This window comes from Lissotriton helveticus, chromosome 1_2 (genome assembly GCF_964261635.1).
Source record: "Lissotriton helveticus chromosome 1_2, aLisHel1.1, whole genome shotgun sequence".
Classification (NCBI taxonomy): Eukaryota; Metazoa; Chordata; class Amphibia; order Caudata; family Salamandridae; genus Lissotriton; species Lissotriton helveticus.
In genome coordinates this window covers 394,138,617-394,162,002 of record NC_136058.1, presented here as the reverse complement: position 1 = coordinate 394,162,002, position 23,386 = coordinate 394,138,617, and positions in this window count along the sequence as shown.

Below are 23,386 nucleotides of genomic sequence, written 5' to 3'. Positions count from 1 at the left end.
GGCTGCTACGGGGGAACCCATCATTGCTGCATTGGGTTCCTGTTTTGTTTTTGTAGCAGCTTCGTGTGTTGGAGGCAGCTGCTCCTGGGCATTTCCAATGAGTGGGGGACGAGTGACATTCCCCCGCAGCAGTGGAAAGTAGGTGTGCCCCTTCCGGCCTCTTGGTGACATATTGCTTGAGGGCGGCACTTGTCCTGGTGTTAACCTTACGATGAGAGCCCTGGACGAAGGCCCCAGTTCACTGGCGAAGGAAGGCCCCAAATATGACATTACCGCATTCCCTGTGGTAGGTGGGTAGGTAGCCCAAGAGCCTATGCAGGGAAAGGCAATACTGCAGTACAGTTAGCAGGAGCGCAGGTGCCGCTCTTAGTTGTGGTAGCCCATTGTCAGGGTTGCACCCTACGTACAGTACAAGGATGGCGATCTGCAGCAATGGTGGTATGCCAAAGGTGGGCATGACGTGGTTATGATAAGTTCACTGTACAAGTGGCTGCTATAGTGCACTGCTGATGATGTTTATACCTAATGCTTTACGAGAAGCGCAATCCTGCCAGTAGTTACTGGGTATCCTAACTGTAATGTTTATGATGGTGCCTGACTGGCCAAAGGATTGATGTAATTCCTGTGAAGTCATGGCAAGTGCCTGGTGGCACAGTAATATATGTGATTGTGATCTAATGTGTTTTTATAATACAAAGAATATTTTTATATAAGAGTAAGTCCTGCAGGCGTTCGGAGGCTTGGTCCTCTGTTACTGTTTTTTTAAATTGTACTTCATTTTAAACATTTGTGCTGCCACTCTTTGCCTTGTTGCACATTGGGAGGGGGGCTAATATTACTGTTCGTATTTTTATTGCTGCTTCATCTTAATAACCACTCACCGGGATGGTCGCGATCTTGCCCCAGTCCGCAGCAGCTGTGTGCTGTTTCTGCAGAGGGCATTTTGATCGCGAAGTCAGTTCTGGCAGACAGAGCCGGGTCAGGACCCCCTACTTCCGGGGGTGCACGGTCTAGCTCTCTGCCATCACCATATTTAAATCACACATGGTAAGGACGCACAGCGGGTGCGCCAAAGGCAAGCCCGTCTGCGCCCGTCTGTACCTGGACCGGGCCCAGGGCATTACCCCCTCGCCGTTTGGGCCCCGGTGTCCTGCAATACTCTAGTTCAGAGTTGTACAATCTTAACAAACATGAGCTTAACCGAAGCTGTACCAGGTGTGGGTTGGATAAGGATGCTAGGCCCTATCAATTCACCTGTCTTTGTGGTTTCTCTTTTTCTGGCCTCTATCAGACCAAGTTCAGTTTGATAGCTGCCCCAAAACCTAATCCTACACAGACCCTTAGACAAACAGAGAGTCACTGTGGTATGATCAATGTGAGGTCTCTTGCGAAACACAGAGTGGAAATTGCGGACACCATCTTCCAATATAATTTGGGTATGCTGTTTCTCACTGAAACTTGGACAGATCCATCATCTGACCCCAACCATTTGGTCGCTGTGCCTCAGGGCTTTGTTGTATCAACACTCGACAGACCCTTAAAACGAGGGGGCAGTCTTGCCAACATTTATCGCGAACACTTTAAAGCCACTTTTTCCTCAGTGGTTAATCCTTTTTGCGAAGGATTGAATTTCGCAATAGAACTAAACTGTAAAAATACCTTTAAAGGAACCTTACTGTACCGCCCTCCCGGATCAAGGACTAATTTTGGGGCGAATCTGGATACATTGCTGGAACCCCATTTTACAACAAGGGGGTTTACTATCTTGGGGCACTTTAATGTACACCTTGACCTGACGTTAGATAAAGATAAAGTGATGCTCCCTGAATTCATGGACACGATGGGGCTCACCCAGTTGGCTCATAAACCCACACATCAGGGAAGGAATACCTTGGATGGTACTTTTACCTCAATCACTGGAGTGATAGTAAAAACATGCTCCCTATGGCCTGGTCAGATCATTCTCTGATTCTATTTGACTACCCTGCCCAAATGATAGCGGAAGCCTGTTTTAATAAAGATCAGGGAAAAACGTTCAAAGCATGGAATAAAATAGATACTAACCTACTTGAACTCCAACTTAATCAGACCTGCCCAAAGATGAGTCAACAGGTAGATCAAGCAGTTGAGAATTATAACAAGTGGCTGAATAAAGCCTTTGCCGATGACAGTCTCAAATGGGGAAAAAAAGCACTGGGATTAGTAGCCAGCCCTCGGCTCCTTGGTTCACGGAAGCTCTACGTTTAGAAAAACAAAGATGCCGTAGACTGGAAAGGCGCTGGAGAGAGAATTACGAAGACAAGGAAAAAGAGAGTTATAAATGTGCATTAGCTAATTACAAAAACCTGCTAACTATAGAGAAGAAGTCCTGCTTCACTAAACAAATAGAGTCATCTAAAAATGCAGCAAAAAAAAACTGTTCCAGGTTGTGAAGAAGCTTACAACTCCTCTCAACAGCCCACTTTCCGAGAGTAACCAAACGCTATGTGACAGAATAGCTAATGCTTTTAGGAATAAAGTCAACAATATATACAGCATCTTCTCGAATATCTCCAATAAGGTAGCTGAGCTGCATCCATGATCCCGCTGTAGTGGAAAAACTAATTCAGGATATCAAATCTGTATCACCACTGGATCCATGTCCCCCGGCAGTTCTGAAAAGCATTGCAGGGGAGGTAAGCCCAATTTTAACTAACATTTTGAACAATATGTTTTTATCAGGAATTTTTCCCGCCGTCTGGAAATACGCAATCATTCTTCCTTTGCTAAAAAAAGCTAATCTAGATCCGTCCACAACTAGCAAAAACTGCCCGATTGCAAGGCTTCCTTTTCCCGCCAAGATGGTTGAGAAAATTATGAACAGCCAACTCACGCAATTCATCCAGGAGAATGAATTACACGACCCTTCCCAGTTCGGTTTCCTTTCTGGGTATAGAACGGAGACAGCTCTCATCAAGGCCACTGAGGAGATCAGGGCAGTGATGGATAAGGGTGGTGCTGCTGTCCTGATTCTCCTCGATCTATCAGCGGCCTTTCATACCGTGCATCATGACATCTTACTTGCGCGCCTTGAACATCTGGGGATTAGGGACCTTGCCCTCTCATTACTGTCATCCTTTTTGAAGAATAGAAGGCAGAGAGTTTCCCTTGATCACTATCTAGCAACCCCCTATGTCCTACCTTGCGGGGTCCCCCAGGGCTCGTCGTTGAGCCCCACGTTGTTCAACGTCTATGTCTCTGAACTCGCACCTCTAATACAGCAGCTTGGCATCAACTGATATCTTATGCCGACGATACTCAGATTGTCATTGCGCTTTATAAAAATACTTTATCCCCAGCAGTACAGTTTCAATGCTACATGAGGGAAATCAGCCTCTGGATGGGAAGACACTGTTTAAAGCTCAATTTGGATAAGACCGAAGTGGTTACCTTCGGAAATCTACAGCCAAAATGGGATGGGCTATGGTGGCCGGCTGAACTTGGACAGACTCCTGAACCAGTGATGAAGGCTAAAAACCTCGGAATCCTGATAGATAAAGGTCTCACTTACGCACATCAAATTAACGCCATAGTTTCAGCTTCTTTCTACCTGTGGAAGAAACTTAAAAAGGTCTTACCATTTATTCCTCAGGATCTTAGGAAAACAGTGGTGACTACCTTGGTGTTGCCCAAGCTGGACTACTGTAACGGTTTATATCTTGGGTTACAGAAACAACATCTTAAGAAGCTCCAGATGGTACAGAATGATGCAGCCAGGCTACTATTGAAAATCCCTAAGTATCAATCGATTAAAGGAGAGATACGGAATCTCCACTGGCTGCCTGTGGTGCAACGTTCCAAATTTAAAGCACTCTGCCTTGCCCATAAATCCTTGAATGGGGCAGGCCAGGTACCTTTGAAACATCTTTTCTCATGGTACCACCCAGGTAGGCAGTTAAGATCAACAAATGCCAGATTAATGCTGGTACCTAAGATCCGTACTGCTAGCTGGGGAGGCCGGAGTACGGCCTATTGTGTAGCAAAACTCTGGAACGCTCTCCCTGCATCTTTGAGAGGGCTGAACTCCCTCTCCTCCTTTAGGAAACAATTAAAAACCTGGCTTTTTTCAAACTAATCGCACTGCTCTCCGTGGTCTCAGGTACTACTCTGGTTTAGCGCCCAGACACCTATTCGCGCGCTCTATAAATCTCACTAACATTAACATTAACATTAACATGCCCTTCTCATCTGATCAAAAGAGACAGCAGAGATCAGGACGATGAAACAACAGCAGCTTCAGCAAAAGGACCTCATCGAGTTTGTAAAGGATCCCCGTCTTCTCTTTTCCCACTACAGTGTTCAGGGCTCCCCCTAGACATTTAACATTTTCATGCATGTCAACAACACACTTCCACTTTCTGGGATACAAACATCCCCTCCATCTTCTGAAGGCCACAGCTTCCTGAAAAGTCCCAAGGCCTCCATTGCTGCTCCAGACTCAAGGGGGGTGAGGCGGGTGTTTGAGATACTCCTGCAGCCATTAAGGATGTTAAATCAACGCTGGCGCTCAAAATAGATGCACCAACGATCGAGTTGAGTCTCTTGCATGCCGATCACAGGAAGCTGGTTGGCTGTGTTGACAGCACGGAATCCGCCGTGGTGACTATGTGACTGACCGTAACAGACATGCAAACTCAAATACAAGAGCTGAGTAAAATTGTGACTTTCCTGGAAGCAAAAGTGGATGATGCGGAGGCCGCTTCGGGGGCATCATGTGCCTGTCGTAGGGAGTGTAAGGACCCAGCATGAAGCTGGACCTTGAAAACGTGTTAGCGAACATGTGCTTGGGGGGAAGGGGAACGGGGGAGAAGTTGCATTTTTTCCTTGGTGGAGTAGGTAAATAGAGTCCCTACCAGAAAAACCTTGCCAGGGGCAGTTGAACTGCCATGACAGGAACCACTTCATACAAGGCTTGAGCAGTAGATGCCCTTGGGAGGTGGACAATGGTACTGTGCATATATTCCTGGATTTCACGAAGGAGGTTCAGAAACACTGTGAGTCCTTCCATGGACAATAAGTGAAAACTTTTGCCACCTTGGCATACAATACTCCCTTATGTTCCCAGCTAAACTCCGGGTGCTGGATTCAGAGAAACTTTCTTCTTTACATCACCCTCAGAGAAATGTGATTGGCTGGAGAGGGCAAAAGGGGTAAAAGTGGACAACCGCCCGCAACGCAAGATGGCTGAGAGTGGCATAAGGCATGGCACAGATCAAATACGGTTGCAAGGGGTAAGCCCTCAAAAGTGATAGCAGCTAAAGACAGCCACGGTGGTGGCGTAACTTGAACCGCACGGCTGCGTTAATATATCTCCACTCCAGACTATAGGATACCCCAATGAATGTCGCTGACAACCTGACAAAGGAGGCCATGCAGGAGCTGCAACTGGACCAGACATTACCCTGATGCCTTCCAAACGCATCATTTAATTAAATTGTTGATTTCCATTGCAGATTAGGTCTACCACACAAGACTGGGATGGACTGACTGAAAACTTACCTTGGATTGGAGTTGTATTGGTCGACTCGCCATTGTGAGATGGGCCTGGGGAGGGGATAGCAATACCTCCTATGGTGTAAAACACATGTTAATGGGTGTATTTGATGTGTTGGAGTGTCAAATCAGGGCAGGTGAAGTTGGGGTTGGAGACGGGAGCAAACACACTGAACTGCGCCGAGAGTACAGGTCTATGACGAATCAGCTTGGGTGGATAGACTACAGGGAGTATGATGCCTGACATCACCATGCAACAAGTTGACCAGCTCTGTCACCTTCGGCGTGCTAACTGTTCTGCTCAAGCTGGGTTGTGATCCCTTAGATATGTGATCATACTGGTCTATCTCACTTTTCAATACCGATTGCAAGATATCAGACAAGGCGCTAGCAAAAAGGCTGACCCCGTTGATGCGTACACTTGTACACCAAATTTAAATGGGTTTATCCTGGGGAGCAATGCATTCCTCAATTTACAATGGCTATTTTTCAATCATGGATAGGACATCGGGAGATGATGCAGCACCAATGGGGATATCTTTGGACATTGAGAAAACATTCGATACAGTGGGGTGGCCAGACCCGAAGTCAGTGCTCGAGTGCATGAGGTTTGGCCGGGAATCAGTAGTTTGCAATGGCTAAGGTATGCACAGGCAGAGACATTTCCATAGGCTTCCCTAAAGGTCCAGCTACCAGACAGGGGTGCCATTGGCACCTTTAATATTTGTAACACTTGTAGCACTCTTAACAGACAAGAGCCCACGTTGGTGAATACCAACCAATGGTGCCTGGGACATTTTATCCGATTTTGGAATATTGCACTTCTCTATCTCCAGGATACACAACAAGCTCTCCCCACCGTACTGACCATGATGGAGGAATTTGGAGAGGTGTCTGTGCTTAAACTTAAGTCTAAAACATGTTTGTCCCCACTTAGGAACCTGAGTGACTTCGAGAGGGAAGGATTGTTGGACATAGGGTTAGAATTGAGAGATAACAGTTTAAGTTCCCGTGGGGATGTACACACGGACTGGGACCTAATGCAAGGGAACATAACCAGGTGGTAATTGGCACTGGACAGTCTACAGTTTTGCATTCATGAAATGTACAATTCATTCAGTGCAACAAGGTTGTGTTGGCGAGCTGTGCGAGTGACAATGTTTTGGCACTAACCAGTGAGCTCAAAGTCCGGAAGAGCCCAAGAACATCAATTCACGTCCACTGAGGCCACCCCAAGGGTCCAGGGCCTGTAGGGCACCACTGGCACCTCAGGGGCTGGCTCCAGCTGGATTTGGGTGCTGGTTCAGTTGGTTGGAAGCCTGTTATGTCCCTGTGGCTCTGAACAGGATGCCAGCAGACTAGTTCTTGGAGTCACTCTGGGAGTCCTGGGTTCAGATTTAGGTCCAATCAGTCTGACTCACACAGGCAAGGGCGCAGCTGGGCAATAGGGCAGAGATCCAACAAGACAGCAGTGGAGCAAGGAAGTAGTCCTGCAGGGAAGCAGGGGTATGTAGCTCTTTGTGTGGAGCAGGTCACAGCATATTCAAGTGGATGTAGGGCTGTGCCTAGCTTCATCCTCCCATCCTGCCAGTGATGGCCCATCCAGGCACACCTAAGCTTTTTATTATGTGCGGAGGAATACACAAAGCCCAACTGTCAGCCCAACTGTCAGCTACACCCAGTCATGTGACCCAGAGACAGGCTGCACAAACTAAATGGTTAAGGCAGGAAAATGCCAACTTTCTAAAAGTGGCATTTTGAAAATTGTAATTTAAAATCTGACCTTAACGTAAGAGAGGATTTTTCATTACAATTTCAAAGATGCAACACATAAACGGGATACCTGTTTCCATTTGGAAGTTATGTAAATGTAAATGTAGAGTATTTATATAGCGCACTTCTACCCGGAGGCCTGTATTCATACCTCTGTGGAACCCATCCTGGCTTTCCTGTGAAATGTCCACTCCTGGGCACCCCCAAGGTGAAACAAGCTATTGGCCAGAGTCACAGAGTGGGACCCATGATTAGACTAGGCACCGAGGCGATAATTATCAGGTCCGGGGAAATTGAGTCCAAGAGCCGCCGAGGCGGGAATTGAACCCCGGTCCCGGGCCGGACCTCTGCATCAGGGTCTGCCGCTCTAACCATTGAGCCACGCTTCTCCAAGTTACAGATAATTAAATGTAATAAGGTAATACCAATGTTTTACCATGGGAGAGGTAGGCCTTGCACCGCCGAAAAATGAATTTAAGAGTTTTTTACTACCAGGACAAGCAACATTTAAAAGTACATGTCCAAATTTGAAATATACTTAACCTTGCTCTCTGAGCTCTCCAGGACCTATCCTAGTGGTGACTTATGGGCCCAATTCACAGAATGAACTTAAGACTCAATCCTAAATGTCCTACTACTTTGGTATTCACAGAATGCACTTACTACTTTTGCCATTCACAGAATGAACTTACTACTTTTGGTATTCACAGAAGTTAGGATTTTGTCTTAAGTTTGTCTTAAGACAAACTTAAGACAGACTTAAGACAGACTTAAGACAAAATCCTAACTTCTCTGAATACCAAAAGTAGTAAGTTCATTCTGTGAATGCCAAAAGTAATAAGTGCATTCTGTGAATACCAAAATAGTAGTAAGTTTAGGATTGAGTCTTAAGTTCATTCTGTGAATCGGGCCCATATGTATTGAGAAGGAAGGTTTGGGCCTGGCAAGCAGTTTATTTTACCAGGTCGAAATGGCAGTTTAAAACTGCTCAGACAGCTGTAATTGCAGGCCTGAGACAGGTTTGAAGGACTACTCAAGTGTACCTGGATACCTGTAATATCACTTTACTAGGGAATTATAAGTAAATTAAATATGCCAATTGGGTGGGTATAAGCCAGTCTTACCATGTTCTAGGGAGAGCACAAGCACATTAGCACTGGTTAGCAGTGTAAAGTTTACAGAATCCTGAGGCCAGCAAAACACGGTCAACAAAATGGAGGAGGAAGGCAAAAGGCTTGGGAGTGATACTGCTGAGGGGGCCAGTTCCAACACTTTGGGCCCGAATCACAGAACTAACTTAAGACAAAATCCTAAACTTACGACTTTTGGTATTCACAGAAGGCATTTAGTAGTAGTAAAGTTAGGATTTTATCTTAAGTCTGTTTTAAGTCTGTCCTAAGTTTGTCTTAAGTTTGTCTTAAGTCTGTCTTACGTCTGTCATAAGTTTGTCTTAAGTGTGTCTTAAGTCTGTCTTAAGTCTGTCTTAAGTCTGTCCTATGTTTGTCTCAAGGCTGTCTTAAGTCTGTCCTACTACTTTTGGTATTCACAGAAGGCATTTAGTAGTAGTAAAGTTCGGATTTTGTCTTAAGTTTGACTTAAGACAGACTAAAGACAGACTTAAGACAGACGTAATACAGTCTTAAGACAGATGTAAGACAGACGTAAGACAGACTTAAGACAGACTTAAGAGAGACTTAAGAGAGGCTTAAGACAGACTTAGGACAGACTTAAGACAGATTTAGGACAGACTTAAGACAGACTTAAGACACACTTAGGACAGACTTAAGACAAAATCCTAACTTTACTACTACTAAATGCCTTCTGTGAATACCAAAAGTAGTAAGTTTAGGATTTTGTCTTAAGTTAGTTCTGTGAATCGGGCCCTTTGTCTTGCCATGTTTTTCTCTGCCCCATCCATGTTGTTTCTGCCCTCTTGTTGCTTCCCCTGTCTCCATGTTGCTTTCCCCTGCCCTCGTCCCCAATTTCACTTCTGCATTGGGTCCCCTGTTTGCTTCTGCACCCCCCCTCTACTCCCTGGGCTTTTTTATTTCTCTTTAATTACTGATACAACTCTGTAAATATCTAAAAAATCTTTTTGAGGTATGCACACCTTCAACATGACGTGGCTATCCACATCTAAAAAAAATTTACATTTTAATTTCTTTCTTTATTTTATCTGTAAAGTGCATCCACAGGGGGCGTGGCCAAGATGGCGGCGGAGTAGGACGTGCTTTACAGTCCCTCCGGCGCCTGCCTAACTTTAGCTTTGTAAATCTTCCCTGAAAGTGCCCATCCGAGCAAATGGGGGCAAGCGGGGGTGCTCCCTGCCTGCACCAGAGTGGCTGAGTGGCTCCTTTGTGTACGAAGGGGCTCGAGAGCGCTGCAGCCCGGCACGGCCTTCCTGACTCGGAGCTGGGCGGACCACGAGGCAGGCCGGAGAACAGCGGGCCTTTCCCTGACAATCGGGAGTGGGGACAGACGGCGGAGTTGGGGCCGCCCAGCCCCAGGTGCAGTCCGGCCCGGGAGAGATTTCAGCGCTGCGGCAGGGCCTGAGACGGAGGCGGCGACGACGGACGGAGCAGCAGAGCCTGGGCCGGGGGCGATCTGACGGCCCGGTGCAGCCGCGGTGGTAGAGATGCCCGCATCGCGGGTGAGTGCTCCCACGAAGTGCCGCGAAGCAGACAGCGGCGATAGAGGTGAGAAGAGCGGGGGCGGTCCCCGGGGAGACACAGCATTTGGGTCCGCGATACGGCGGACGGTGAGGCCTGGCAGCGGGAGTGGGAGCCTTCGGGGCCTTGAGGTGCTGCGCGACTTTGTCAGGTTTCAAGGTCAACTTCACCAAATCGCATATCCTCAATCTGTCCGTACCTGAGGAGGATGTCCTGGATCTGAAGCAGGACTTTGAATTCCAGTGGGCACCATCTGATATTCAGTATCTGGGTGTCCACCTGGCACCTTCTATCCCTAAAACAGTGTCCCTGAACTATAAGATGCTGGTCAGAGAGAGCCAGGTCACCAAGGCTCTCTCTGACTGGTCCCGGCTCAAGCTGGCCTGGTATGGAAGGCTGGCAGCTCTGAAAATGACTGTTCTTCCCTGAAATATTGTACTTGTTTCAAATGCTGCCGCTGACCCCGCCGCAGGGCATCCTGCGGAAACAGCAGGGGCTCCTTAATAGATTCCTGTGGGACAACAAGCGGCCGCGACAGGCATTGTCTGTGGCGGGTGCGCCGAAGGCGGCTGGGGGACTTGGTTTTCCCCTACTGTCAGCCTACTTCCAAGTGTCCTCCCTGCGTTACATAGTGGAATGGAACAGGACCATGTCCAGTAAACACTGGGGGCCTCATTTATGAAAAGTGACTGTTAGAATTGGGGGTCTCTGGTTGGCGCAAGTATTCACTTGTGATAAGCAGGGACCCTCTCCTCTAAGTCAGGGCAAAGGATGACCCCTTAGAATGACCCTTGCTCACCCTCTAGGTGCGTGGCGTGAGCAGCCAAGGCTATTCTCCAGGCGTTTCTGAGTTAAGCATTTGTAATAACACACACAGTAAATGTACCAATCCCCCCACAAAAGGACACCAGGCTGTAGATATGTAAAAATACGTTCTCTTTATATAAAAATATATATATGCAGGTAAGACTTATCAAAAGACCAATATAACGATTTAGTTTGGGCCACAAGATTGTAATTAGGCAAGCGTTTCTTAGTTACAGTTCAAAAATGGTTCTCTTAGTTGTTTAGAAGAAGCTCTTAGTCCCTGGAGACCTCTCTGGGGCTCACGGGACGCTTCGTAGCGCTTCACGCGTTTTCCCGGGTAAATTGTGCCAGACCCTACGGCGACCCACGCATCTAGCGTGAGTAGCGTACTCAGCGGTCCGTTTACTTCAAAGAGATACGAGGCATACAGTAAGGCAGTTCAGATGCGGCGCGTACAGTTTCTATGGTGAGATACGGGACGCCAAGGTACTTGCAATCAGGACCGCACAATCACTTGTTGGTAATATGCGAGGCACACTCACTTACTGGAAATGCGACGCGCACTCACTTACTGGCAATGCGACGCGCACAGGCGCTGATCGCACGTTGGAGTACGGGGAAATAAAACGTGGCGGGCCCCGATCCCGGTGAAGATGTCTTGGCACAGTTCAGTTTATCCGGGGAAGCAGAGACGGCCCGCACTCCTTCAGTACGCTCGACAAGGAAATTCCAGCGGGAGGTGCGAGCGAGGGCACACAGCGCGCTCCAGTGACAGGCTGGCGACAGGGGAGCTGGCGGCCCGGTCCACGGGGAAGAGAGCGACTCTGCACGAGCGGGGCTCTCACAGGACACGGGCGGCCAGGCTCCTGGGTGTCACGGCCCTAGGAGGGGGCGAAGGGGGCACAAAGTCTCAGCTCCAGCAGGAGAAAGCTCACGGATTAGATGAGAGCGAGCGAAGGCACCAAGAACCCACTAGTCCTGGGGTTCAGATCAGGGGGCAAGCTCAAACAAGCCCTTGGAGAAAGCTTCTAGCACAAGTCTGCAAAGTCTTTTCATAAAGTCTTCTCCACTCCTTCCTCAGCAAGGCAGACAGCAGGCCAGTCCTTCCAGCTTCTTCTTCGCCTTCTAGTTGGGCAGAGGTTCGTTGTGGGAAACAGGATTCTGATTTACAAGGAGCAGGGCTCCTACTTTTATACATCATTTTCTTTGTTCTTGCAGGCCAGGTGGGCCTCTGCATAACTTCTTTCAGCACTTTGTTGGATGCATTCTGCTCTCCAGCCAGCATGACAGTACCAGACTGCACGCAGGTTCTGCAATGGCAGACCCTAGACACATTTTAAAAGGCTGCTTCTGTGGGTGGCGCAACCAGCGCTGCAGGCCCACTAGCAGTATTGGCATTTACAAGCCCTGGCACTCCTGGTGCACTTTACTGGGGACTGACAGTAAATCCAATAAGCCAAATCATGGAAATCAATCACATATACATTTTGCACAGGGAGAGCATATGCACCTTAGCACTGGTCAGCAGTGGTAAAGTGCCCAGAGTCATTAAACCAACAAAAAACAGGTGAGAGAATATTGGAGGAAGGCAAAAAGTTCAGCGATGACCCTGCCAAGAGGGCCAAGTCCAACAGTAATGTATCGGTGCGTGAAAACAGCGATGCGTCACTTTTCATTGCGCCCTCCTTTCGACACCAATGATGCGTCATATTTACAGTATGACGCATCATTGCGCTAGGAGTTACAGATACGTCAGTATTTCTGACTTATCTGTATGGCGCAAAAGTGACGCATTGCTGGAGTGTGTCACAAAAGTGACGGAACTACAGCAATGTGTTCTTTCACATGGGGCAAGCCCCATGTGAAAGGGCCTGCGTCAATCTTACGCCTGCTGTGAGGCAGGCGTAAGAAATGTACGCATTTGCGTCCTAGAGGTGGCGCACTGAAATCTTATAGATTTCACTTCGTCACTTCTATGACCCTTTCTTGCGTCAAAACGCCCCCCTGCATACATTATACCTGGCGCAGGTATAATGTGGTGCAGGGGTTTACAAAGTGACGCATCTACCTAGATGCGCCACTTTGTAAATATGGTGCAATAAGGCACATTTGTTATGCTGCTGGTGCGTCACAAAAAGTGACGCACCAGCGGCGTAAAAGTGATGCATAGCTTCATAAATGAGGCCCTGGAACTTTATAGACCAGACGGTGGTGGGTTGCAATATCTGACGGGAGCTGTGGCTGCCCCGCAAGCATAGAGCCTAGGGCCTCTACTCTTGCCCGGTGATGGGACCAGCTGGCGCAACGAAAGGGGTGGACCACGTTTCCCTCTCCGATGACTCCTATTGTTGACAATCCGGACTTCCCGCCGGCCACGCGTACCCAGTCTTCCATCGCTGGCGAGAGGAGGGCTGTAAGAGGGTGGGTTCCATTTTTGACTTGGATGGATTGGTTCCGTTTCCCCGGCTGCGAACGGAGTTCTTCCAGTTGCCACTGGCGGACGCTTTTTCTTACTCGCAAGTGGCAGATTGGGTTACCCAACCCACTAATGTAGCTGACATGTCTCGCCCGCTGACGAAGTTTGAAAAATGGTTGGTCTGTAAGAAAGATGACTGGAGGCTCATCTCGGAGTTGTATGCTATGATTCTCAGCCATCCCAAGAGACAACGCACCCCATGCGCAGGTCCGCTGGGAGACGGAGCTGGGACGCCCACTATCGAAAAAGAAGCAGCACACGGCCTCCAATACCGCGGGTGCCGAATCAGGGTATAAGGTAGAGGCCTACTGGTACTACACTCCGGTGCGCCTCATTGCTTGGGATGTCACTAAGTCAGGTCCCTGCAGGAGGGGGTGTGGGTTAACAGGGACATTGGCACACTTGTTATGGCACTGCCCAAAGTTTTGGAGGTGCTGGTCCACGATCTTAGATGAGCTGGATGAGGCGTTTCAGATTACATCTCCCCGGCTTCCAGAGTATACTCCGCTGGGCTTCCCCATTCTAAGTTCTTCCCTCTGCGCTCGCTGAAGGGTAGGCAGATCGCGCTGGCGCTATTGGCCGCAAGGCAGGTCCTGCTGGCGAATTGGGGTTCCCCGGTGGTACCGGATCCCCGAGATTGGTTCCAACGGCTCTGGCACATATTAGCAATGGAAAGGCTCTTGATGGGTATGGATGGGAAAGGCTCGGAGTATGCTAAATTGGGGGGCCTGTTCTTGCATCTCCTGTCCAAGGACCTACGAGAAGTAACTTGCCCGAAATACCTTCAGATCCTACAACTCATTCCCTTAGAGTCGGACAGGGCTAACCTGGGGGGTTGAACCTTCCCTTGGTGCATTGCTGGATTTTGTAGTACTTGTATAGCTAAAGCCGATGCGGAGTGTGGGTGGGATAGGGAGGGGGGCGGGTGTGTGTGTGTGTGTGTCTGGGGGGGAGGGGGGAGGTGGGAGAGGGTGTTTACATTCTCATGAGTTCATTTCCTGAAAAGGCGGTGGCCTCAGCACAGGCAGGGCGGTCACTTCGGTTCATAGCATTTCGCGGGGCCGTCCTCCGGGATGTAGGTCCAGACGCCATGTTGATGCGCTGTGTTTTCACCCTGCGGCAAGTTGATGTAGGCAGCTGAGCTGTGTACCATATGTCTTTTCGCATAATAAAAATGATTGACTCTAAAGTGCATCCACATATTAAACTTAAATACCACGACAATCAATCATAAATAAACACAGTGAATTGAAAATACATGTAATTAAAACAATGCAAAACTTGATTACAGCAAGCAAAATACATTGTAGTGAATACAAATAGGTCAATTTATATTAAGAAAGCACCCAAAAACCGAATTAAATGATAACAAATATTCAAAGAGGAAGGGTTTAAAAAAAGTTAAGTGCTTGTTTCTGTGTTACTACTGAATACCTTAATATCATAGGATAAAAAAAAAATTCTGCAGATAAAAAAAAGATCAGGACAGAATAAAAAGCACATTATTCAAATGATGTTTAACAACTCCACAATATTGATAGCATGAATGTGGGGAGACCCCATCCCTCTAGATCCACACACTATCACCCCACAGCATGTGGATACCTGAATATCATGAAAAATCCACGCCCAAGTGGACAAATGATGGACTTTAAATACAATTGCATCTCACCACTTCGTGCAAACATACAGCCCAGCTGCAATCTTCTTATTTCTAGACAATGTTCCAAGTCAAGCTGGAAACTTTCATTTCTAGCACGCTTTTTTAAGTGACACTTTAAGGCGCTACTATGTAGACACAATAACACCCCATCATGATTTAAGGCACACTTTGGTATACAATAGGAGTAAACAGACCCAAAAGTTTACATATTTTTATTATCCCATACAAGTTCCCACCAAGTTACATTTTTCAATGCATTTTTAGGACTTCTGAATAATTATTGAAAATATTAAATTATTTGGCAGTGGGCACGGAAGGTAATACCCATCAAGCCCAGCTCAAGACAGATCATGTCAACAGAGCTGGAGGAGCTTACACCAAGGTAGCTCTTCCATGAAACAGATTCAATATTGGAGATAAACGAAGAAAGCGCCCTTGCTTCTATTCAATATAAAGCAACAGAAACCATGCTAGCAATATTCACCTATAACAGTAAAAAAGATGTCCCTCCTTCTTTGTACAATAAAAACACGTAAAAGGCCAATTCTCGTAAACTTTGCAGCCTGAGAGGTATTATATGGGACCCAAGAAACATTATTTGAGATGTTTGCACGTAAATATGTGTTTACTTTTACCACCTCCAATTTTTTCAATTCCCAAATCCGATATAACGGAAGAAGAAGATGAGTACAGAGCACAAAAATGAGTACATAAAAGATTTTCGTCAATAGGAGTTGGAGTTTTGATGGTGAGCTCTACCCAAACTTCTAGTTATTATGAGTCAGAATTTACACATATCGCAAGAAGAAACCGCAGACTGAAGATCAGATCATAACTTTGTGTCTTTGGTAACCCTGGGCGTAGTGTGCGGAGTGGGGCTCCGCGGAGCTACGCGAAGTGGGCACAAAACTACGCCCACCCGCGCACTCCGCGTAGCCCCACTACGCGCCACCCGCCTCCCCCCCGCCCTCCCTAAATACTTAAATAAAAGGATAGAAAGCTTTTAAAAACACTTACCTTGTCAGCCGCGTCCCCGGGGCTCCCTCTCGCCGTCCCGCGATTCGCGCCGCCACCGATTCAGATACTAATGCGCATGCGCGGGCGCCCGCGCATGCGCATTTCTCATGAGAAATGCGCATGCGCGGCTGCCCGCGCATGCGCATTAGTATCCGAAATGGCGGCGCGAATCCAGGGACGGCGAAAGGGAGCCCCGGGGACACGGCGGACAAGGTAAGTGTTTTTAAAAGCTTTCTATCCTTTTGTTTACGTATTTAGGGAGGGCGGGAGGGAGGCGGGTGGCGGCCGGCTACGCACCGTCTGCGGAGTGCGCGTAGTGCCGCCTGGCTACGCCCGCTACGCAAAATGCGTAGGAGATGGCACTACGCGCACTCCGTGCACGGAGCGTAGCTGGCCGCCCACCCTTAGTCTTTGGTTGATTTATTAATTTTCCTTTCTAACTTAAAACATTTGGTAGCTCTATATCTCTGTGAGATATCCAGAGGCCTAGGAGTCTTGGTATACATTTTTTGTTTCATTACAAAGGTATCCGGAGCAAGCACAGGAAGGCCTCAAATTTAGTGACATCCAAAGACGTCTGGGGATATTACTTGATTGGCACCTTAACTATAAGCCAAATGTGGTATCAAGGCAAATAAAAGCAAACCAGCTGCCATTTGCATTCAAAATCTTACAAAAAACTCAGAGACTGTTCAACAAATAATTTGCTGAAGGTGGTAGCAGCTAAAGTCTATTCTTTCTGTGTAACTCTCAAGAAACTAAACATGCATGATTAGCTGACTGAAACTGTTATCTGTTGTTTCCACGATTCCGAGAGTATTCCGATTCTAAAGGGAAACAAAGTTGTAATGTTTATGCGGTTGCCAGAAACTGCTGCCTTCTTGTTTACAAGGAGTTTCTAGTGGCCTCTGAGTTAGCTGGCACACAAAGTAATTACGTTTAATATACTTGATAGGGGCATACTGACCACAGTCCTATGCCAAAACTATAGGGTATATTATTCCAATGCGCAGAGCCTATTAGCGAAATAGGAACTACACTACAACATCAAGGCTCAGCTCTTTGGATTGAGAACTCAAGAGAACCATGTGACTTCTCCATCTAAGACTACTGCATCATGCACATCTCAAGCAGACTGGGTTTCTGTGGTGAAATCAGACAGGTTGCACGGTGCACTTTTGTTCCGGCGTTCCCCTATCACTTGGATTGCAGTACTGGTGTTGACATTTTTCACCAAGTCATTCACCATATCATATGTAGAAACCTACATTTTATACTCATTGCTCAATCCAAACCCCAGAGAACAAATGCACCAGCGCAATCCAAGATCCCAGAGAACAAATGCACCAGCGCAATCCAAAATCCCAGAGAACAATTGCACCAGCGCAATCCAAGATCCCAGAGAACAAATGCACCAGCGCAATCCAAGATCCAAGAGAGCAAATGCACCAGCGCAATCCAAGACCCCAGAGAACAAATGCACCAGCGCAATACAAGATCCCAGAGCTCTTGGTGTTAATTTGCATAGTTTGTGATACAATCGCAAAGAATTGGCGCAAAATTACCTGGGTGCACAACCAGTCTAGTTACACCGACCCCTTTGCACTTTCAGTACACTTTTTTTTTATATTACCAAATGTACTGGTACCCAGAAGATGCAAGCAGAGCTTCCCATGGTGAGAGTCCAATCTGTGAGCTGCTCGTGTGTTTACCTCAGCAGCAGGCACTCTAACAATTCGGCTATGTTTACATAAGTATTGATAATGCAAGCTTTCACCCCTTGGACAACTTGGCATTGAATAACAGACCTTCATTGATTCCATACTTAATCTTATTCATTGCATTGACCTTGGAAGGATGAAAATCTGAGTTGACCTTCCAGGACCACAAGGCCAAAGATATCTGGGTGGACGTATTCCTTAATTGAGTAACCGGGTCCGGATGTACCAGGTTTTTGGATGCCGTGCTGCTCAGCACAGGGGCTGTTGATAGACAACCAAGCCTAGTTTTCACATTTGCCCATGATGGTCTCACTAGCGAGGGGGTGCCCTGTCTGCCCCGGTCATAATCCAGTTCAAGAAAAAGAGGAGCTTTAGAGGGAAAAGCCAGTCAATAGGTCGCCCTCCACTCAGTATGCAGCAACAACAATATGACCTAGACTGTAGGAGCACGTGTAAAACTGTACCCTTCTTTTTGAAATATTTTGTTCGTTGCTATTCTTTAGCAGACATAACTCCCCTTGTTACATCATTAATTGGGGTAGCCAAAATATCTTGGGTTGGTGCTTAATTCAAAAAATTGCCTGATTCTCATGAAACAATAAAATACAGTTGCGAGACCAATCAAACCACACTTAATCTCGTGACAAAAACTAATATAGTGATAAACTGAAAAAAGTGGGTGAAAGCGAGATGGCACCTCACGGGCGAACCACCAAGCGGGGACCTGACTGGTACTCGTCAGGACTGCCCTGTTGATCACGGGCGGCTTTACAAGTACTTCCCTAATGCATAGGAGAACACGGCACGGGCTGAGATACAGCAGCCGCTTCTTCACTACTCGGTAAGGCAACTGGGGGTCCTAAACGGAGGGTGTCAGGAAGCGACGTTAGGCGCATATGCTTAGAAGGCACAGGCGATGGCTTGCAGACACGCAGTGTCCGTGCTGGAAACCGATCGCCATACACGCTGCAACTTGGTGCAGGCATCAGAGGCTATCCATTTTTATCTAACAGGGTTGTAGATAAATTGATGTGTGGAACGTGCAGGGCGTTGCGGGTAACTTGAGCAGTGCACAGGGTTGCTTCTTACCTATCACGTGCGAGTCGGTGTAGACTTAGTAATAGGGGAGGACAACACAGAAGGGCATGTTATATTGTCACTCCGCCTGTATCTTTACACTATGTACCACGTAGTTATAAATGAACGAGGGTCTGCACGATACACATATGTCTAAGCATGGTGTTTTGTCTCCCCCAACTTCACAGCACTCGCGAAGGGAGAAGTGAACAATCGACTTGATGCGATTTGTTTTATCAAAATTTTTTTAAAAAAATACAACCTCGCCCCGTCTGGCTGGTAGGAGCACCCATGGCCTGTTGAGGGTAATTATCAGAGAGTCAATTGTGTGTGAGAACAAGACACAGTCTAGATGCTGTATGTTAACCACAATGGTGCGGATTTTATGTATTTACAGTTGCGAAGACATGTGGGTCCACCTGCAGTGGCTTTAATATATTTGACGCCCTGATGAAATTGCCTACAAGTTCACATGGCAATGAAACATGTCGGCAAGTACAAGTATGAATGGTTGAATAGGTGATAACCATCTCTACTTGTTTTCTTTTACTATTTCCATACACAACACAAGAAATTGAATAAAAGTAGTGTGTTTGTGTTGTGTTATGAGTGTTTTAAGGTGTTGATTGACACTATTTTGGTCCTTTCGTTTTCTGTTCACTGCACTTTTTCCTGCACAATTCTTTTGTGCATTTGGACACTATTCTCTGCTCCAAGCTTGATGGTACCGATGATGACAACAGGGCAGTCCTGACGAGTACCAGTCAGGTCCCCGCTTGGTGGTTCGCCCGTGAGGTGCCATCTCGCTTTCACCCACTTTTTTCAGTTTATCACTATATTAGTTTTTGTCACGAGATTAAGTGTGGTTTGATTGGTCTCGCAACTGTATTTTATTGTTTCATGAGAATCAGGCAATTTTTTGAATTAAGCACCAACCCAAGATATTTTGGCTACCCCAATTAATGATGTAACAAGGGGAGTTATGTCTGCTAAAGAATAGCAACGAACAAAATATTTCAAAAAGAAGGGTACAGTTTTACACGTGCTCCTACAGTCTAGGTCATATTGTTGTTGCCGGTCATAATCCAGACAAAGACACCCAAAGGTTGTGTGCCTTGGGCATCTGAACTTGCAACACAGGTAGCACAACAGCAGAGAACTGTCCATGCCTTTCTCTGAACTTTCCTTTCTGCCTGAACTCTGAGACCCTCTGCCCTACTTGCCCCATCCCAGTGACAAGGAGGACAGGGGTCCTGCAGAAGGCTTGAGTTCCCAGCAGAGGGGACCCTCCCTCGTTGCCATCTTGTCCCTAAGGGCCGGTTGCACAAGATGCACAGACAGTATCTGCGGATGTTCGAGCGATGCCTTGACCTCGGGCACTGGCATGAACCATGACGACAGGGCGCTGACTCTGCTTCCTGGCTCTGCTGAAGACAAGCTCAGGACATCTCTTGAAGATGAAGGTTCTGCACCCGTACTGCACGTGTCAAGGGCAGAAGGAGTGAAACTGCTCGGGCACTGAGAGTTGTTTCAAAGGGCCCACCCTTCCAATGAGAATGGAAGCCTTGGCAGCCTGCAGATCCGTGCTGCAGCTCGACACGTGAAACATGGTTATTTTATGCAAGAGTTTTGTTCTGAAGCCATATTTTATCTGCTAAACTCGATAGCATTTATTTCAAGTAATCTTGTCACACATTAGGAAGTTCTCACAACAACCGCGCATACTGATGGAAGGGAATACTTTAATTAATCTTAGTCACTGTTATTTACTCCAGCTGCCATTCCAATCCATTGTTTTACAGCTTGTCTGTGCCATTACAGACTGGAGTCACAAAGCGGTACTTATAATGCACAGGACAGTTATAGGAATACAATACATGGTGGAAATCCTGTTTACAATCTTGGACACTACACCTTTCTGTTCCCAACCCCACTAATGGAGTTGGCAGAGTCAGTAATCCCTGGCATCTAATCTTGGCGACTGCACTGATTAGGCACAGGCTCTGTTCACTCAGTCACCCCCAAATCAAATGCACTCCCAGTTCAGTTCCCTTTTCTCTTTGTGGATTTATTCTTAAACTTCGGTCTGCTGTTCAGTCTTTGTTCTCACATAGTTTTCAAGCCCCATGGTTACCTGCATTTGCCAAGTCTTGCTGCTCTGATGCAATTGTATTCCTCTGTGAGAGTCTTAAGCTCAGCAGACTTGAATCTGGCCTTCGTTCCTCATCAGACAAGAGCCGGAGTGGCTGAAATTCTTTTCCATCCTATAGAACTCTCTGCCGGCTTCGCTAAGAAAGAATCAAGACCACTTAAGTTTTCAGAAGCAACTAAAGACCTGGTTGTTCTCCTCCTTGGCCTCGCCTGCCTTCCTCTTCTGCTGTCGTATTACTTGTGACTGGCACCAGGAAGCCCCATTCGGGGGGCAGCGATGCGCTACAGAAATCTTTTTAAAATAACATAACATTTGCATGTTGCAGTCTGGGCAGGTGTGTGATGCCGCGTGCTAGGGTCCTGCTCTTGCAGCTTCTGAGCCTTTATGGCTGAGGTGGTGACCTCGCATGACCATAGCACGTTACACCTCACAGACCGTAGAAAACTCAGCCACCAGCCTCGTCCTCAACATACCAACCTGCATGCATAGCACGGTACACCTCACAGACCGTAGAAAACTCAGCCACCAGCCTCGTCCTCAACATACCAGCCTGCATGCATAGCACGTTATGCCTTGCAGACCGCACAAAACTCAGCCACCCGTCTCATTGTCAAACTACAAGCATGCCTGCATAGCACGTTACACCTCACAGACCTTACAAAACTCAGCGACACACGTCGTTCTCAACCTTCCAGCCTGCATGCATACCACGTTACACCTCACAGACCTTACAAAACTCAGCGGCATGCCTCGTTCTCCACCTACGAGCCTGCATGCATAGCACGGTACACCTCACAGACCTTAGAAAACTCAGTGGCACGCCTCGTTCTCCACCTACAAGCCTGCATGCATAGCTGGTTACACCTCACAGACCTTACAATCTCAGCCACCAGCCTCATCCTCATAGCACGTAGCACCTCACAGACCTTACAAAACTCAGTCAACAGCCTTATCCTCAACCTACCAGCCTGTATGCAGACCGCATTACACCTCACAGACCTTACAAAACTCAGTGGCAGGCCTCGTTCTCAACCTTCCAGCCTGCATGCATAGCACGTTACACCTCACAGACCTTACAAAACTCAGCCACCAGCCTCACCCTCAACATACCAGCCTACTTGCATAGCATGTTCCACCTCACAGACCTTACAAAAACCAGCCACCAGCCTCATCCTCAACCCACCAGCCTGCATGCATACACGTTACACCTCACAGACCTTACAAAAACCAGCCACCAGTCTCATCCTCAACCCACCAGCCTGCATGCATAGCACGTAACACCTCACAGACCTTACAAAACTCAGCCACCAGCATCATCCTCAACCTACCAGTCTGCATGCATAGCACGTTACACCTCACAGACTTTACAAAGACCAGTCACCAGCCTCATCCTCAACCCACCAGCCTGCATGCATAGCACGTTACACCTCACACACCTTACAAAACTCAGCCACCAGCCTCATCCTCAACCTACCAGCCTACATGCATAGCATGTTCCACCTCACAGATCTTACAAAACTCAGCCACCAGTCTCGTCCTCAACCTACCAGCCTGCATGCATACACGTTACACCTCACAGACTTTACAAAGACCAGCCACCAGCCTCATCCTCAACCCACCAGCCTGCATGCATAGCACCTTACACCTCACACACCTTACAAAACTCAGCCACCAGCCTCATCCTCAACCTACCAGCCTACATGCATAGCATGTTCCATCTCACAGATCTTACAAAGCCAAGCCACCAGTATCATCCTCAACCCACCAGCCTGCATGCATAGCACGTTACGCCTCACAGACCTTACAAAACTCAGCCACCAGTCTCATTCTCAACCCACCAGCCTGCATGCATAGCATGTTACACCTCACATATTTTCAAAACTCATCCACCAGCCTCATCCTCAACCTACCAGCCTGCATGCATAGCACGTTACACCTCACAGACTGTACAAAGCTCAGCCACCAGTTTCATCCTCAACCCAACAGCCTGCATGCATAGTAACCATGGGCGTAGTTAGCGAAGTAGCGCTATGCCTAACTATGCGAAGGGCACTTCGCACTATGCCAGCTACGCATAGCACTGCGTGAACTGCTTAAAAGCGTGTTCGCACTGTGCAAGATGCCGTTTTCAATGATTGCACAGTGCGGACAATCATCCTGCACTGTGCAATCATTGAAAATGGCATCATGCACAGTGCGAGCTGTAGTTTTCTGCCGCTCAAGTAGATTTTTACTTGAGCGGCAGTTTTCTCAACGCGAACTGATAGTTTCTCGCCGCGCGCTGTTGCGAGCATACGCTACTGCTCGCAATGAGAAACCTGACCTTCCGGCGTTGAGAATCTCTCTGGGAGGTTTATTTTCCATGCTCGCGATCGGCAACTTGATGTTGCTGATCGCGATCAAGGAAAAAGTCTCACCGGAATGTCATTTTGCTTGCTAGAGGTCGCCAACTTGATGTTAAGGATCGCGAGCAAGCAAAAAAATTACAGCTGAACTACG